At 43.6% G+C, this 3,113-nt stretch overlaps 1 pseudogene; it reads left to right on the top strand.

Annotated features, from left to right (window-relative positions):
• Positions 1–1,557: 1,557 nt before the first annotated feature.
• On the top strand, positions 1,558–2,445 carry LOC115286973 (annotated as a pseudogene).
• The last annotated feature ends 668 nt before the right edge of the window (positions 2,446–3,113 follow it).

The following is a 3,113-nucleotide window of genomic DNA, read 5'->3' as shown; positions in this document are numbered from 1 at the left end:
AGGAACTTACCCAAGGGATACAGAAGTGCTGATGCATAGGGACACATGTACCCCAATGTTCATAGTGGTACTTTCAACAATAGTCAAATCATGGAAAGAGTCTAAATGTTCATCAACTGATGAATGGATCAAGAAGATGTGGTTTATCTATATAATGGAGTACTTCATGGCAATGAGAAAGAATGAAATCTGGCCATTTGTAGCAATGAGGATAGAACTTGAGGGTGTTATGCTAAGCAAAATAAGTCAGGCAGAGAACAGATACCAGATATTTTCACTTATAAATGGAACAGTAGAAACTTAACAGAGGACCCTGGGGGAGGGGAAAGGAAAAAAATAGTTGGGGAGAGGGAGGGAGGCAAACCATGAGAGACTTGAATACTGAGAACAAACTGAGGGCTGATAGGGGTGGGGCAGAGGGGAAGGGGTGATGGGCATGGAGGAGGGCACTTGTTAGGATGAGCACTGGGTGTTATATGGAAACCAACTTGGCAATAAACTATAAAGGAAAAAGAAAGACAGGTCCCACCCCATAAGATCCTATAAATACTCAGCTTTCCCTTTCCTTGGGGGGTAGATTTGAGAATCTTTTTTCCTGTATCCTTGCTTGGTGCCCTTCATTTAAACCCTTTTTCTCTGCCACAAAAACTGACAGTCTCCAGGCTCTGCTGCACTTCAGGCAACAGACCCTTGGTGGATAACACTAACACGGGTAACTTTTGAGCATCTAGAAGCCCCAGCTTGCATAGATGTGTGTAAACCCTTATTTCACCAGTTTATTTTTTTAAAAATGTAATTAAGAATGAAACTAAAATTTCTACAGTATATTTTTATAAAAGCCTGGAATAGTTTTCTTTTTCCTGACTGTCCCCTGAATATCCCTTAAGCGATGTCAGATTTCTCTCCTGCCGTCTTCTTTTTTCTCACTTCCCATTCACTCCTCAACCTAGCGTGACAGTTTCAAATGGCATTGTAGCTGCTCCTACGGTGTGTACCAATCATGTTATATTGTTCTTAAAAAGTCACCAAAATGTTCTAACTCCCAACTCCAATGGTCTCTTTTTTCCCCTTTTGTAAGCAGAATGAGTTAAGTGTCCTCAGAGAAAGAAAGATGAAATACAGCTTTCTTGACATAAGAAAAGTCATTTTAGGCTCCCAGCCACCTTGTGATCTATGCTACTTGACCAAATAACATTTCTTGCAGAACTTACTGGGATATGTTGAAGTTGCATTGACCTTGGCAATGATTTTAAGGAAACAAATAAACCAAAAAAAAAAAAAAAGTGAGAACAAACAGCCGCTGTCAGGCAAGAGATAGCCTAATCATATCAGGGACAATAAATCAGGGATAAAAGTCTTTACTGCTAGTTCAGAAGCAAAGATTAGACTGACTAACATTCTTGAACTATCTTTGCTGGATCTAAAGCCTTTTGAGTACTCACACAGGATCAAGTAAAGCAAGAGAATTAATGATGCTAACTCTTCCCGGCTCGTGAAGTAGACCTGGACTCTGTCACTTTAAGATGACTTCTGCTCCTTTTCCTACCATGTCCACACATGGTTGGTTCTTGGAGGGTGGGAGGCGGTCTGCTGCTCTGTGCTAAAGCCTTGGCAGCCCTGTCATTTGCCTGGCCTGCATTTTCTGCCTTCATTCAAGGGGACAGTAGGAGTGAAGGTAAAGTGGATGAGGAGGAGGACCGGATGCGACCGGAGTGGCACTCCACTTGAGGAAGGCATCATCGCAGCCTAAAATGGACTCGCTGCTCCAGCGGGACTGGGACAGGTCTTAGTTCTGCCATATCAGCGCAAGGGCATCTTCTCCACGGTTGCAGGTGGCTGAGCCCAGGCTCAGCGGTGGCCGGTCCAGGTCCTCTCAATTGTCTTTTTGCTGCTGTTCCCCTTCTTTCTCACCACCGCCTACCTGATAGTTAGATGCTGAGAATTTGAAGAATGAAGCTGAGGAGGACATCAGGCTACTAGGATTCTGAACTCTACTTATAATATCTCTATCTGCAAGATTCTCCTCCTATAGCTTGCTTGAACAGTGGCTTATTTTGACTTTTTTGAATCAGGAATATTTCCTCCTACCCCTCTTTCACCTGCCAGGTTTAAGAAACTGACTACATGGGGCACCTGGGTGGCTCAGTCGGTTAAGCGTCCGGCTTCAGCTCAGGTCATGATCTCACGGTTCATGGGTTCGAGCCCTGCGTCAGGCTCTGTGCTGACGGCTAGCTCAGAGCCTGGAGACTGCTTCAGATTCTGTATCTCCCTCTCTCTCTGACCCTCCCCTGCCCACACTGTCTCTCTCTGTCTCTCAAAAATAAATAAAAAACATAAAAAAATTTTTTAACGAAACTGACCACACATTCTTTCCACATGGACTGTAGCGTGGCAGTTTCGAATGACGTTGTAGCTGCTCTTACTGTAGCCTGGTGTCTCACATAAAACCACATTGAAGCAATATTTTTGGCAAAACTTAGTCCTGACTGTATGATAGGAGGAGATAGGATAAAATAGGGAGAGAGGGAAAGGATAGGACCTGAGGCCCCTCAGTGGGGAAAAAACATATTTTGGAACAATGCTGGGAGTGTCTGACCACAGCAAACCCCTCAGGCTTAAGGTCCCTTTTAGGATTGTAAGACTTCCCCTCAGGTTTCCCTCTGGAATTTGACAAAAGACCTAAGTAAGGCCATAGACCACCCCTCACACAATGGAAAGGAGCCAATCACAATGGACAACCCAGCACCTAGAGCTATCAAGCCAAGAAGGTAGGACCTGGGAAGGAACAAGGGGAAAGAGAAGAGGGACTAGAACTTTATGAAAGAAGCACCCTTGCCTACTGTCAGTGGACATTTGCTTTTGAATATCTTCTGTCTATAAAAAGAGGTTTCCTACTATTCTTCCTTTCTGATGTTATATTCTAATAAACTTTTGCCTGCTGCTCATTCTGTCCCCTCTTTATTCTTCGAAGCAATGAGACAATGAATCTTGGGTATTGTGGTAAAAAAAAAACAAAAACCCTGCAACAATTGCTCTGTAGAAACAGGGAAGAACATCATTTGTCTACTGAGACCAAGAAACCTGCTGTTCATTCAGTGGTTCAGGTAATGTCA

The sequence above is a fragment of the Suricata suricatta genome, chromosome 3, assembly GCF_006229205.1.
Source record: "Suricata suricatta isolate VVHF042 chromosome 3, meerkat_22Aug2017_6uvM2_HiC, whole genome shotgun sequence".
Lineage (NCBI taxonomy): Eukaryota > Metazoa > Chordata > Mammalia > Carnivora > Herpestidae > Suricata > Suricata suricatta.
This window is presented reverse-complemented; position numbering and strand designations above follow the sequence as displayed.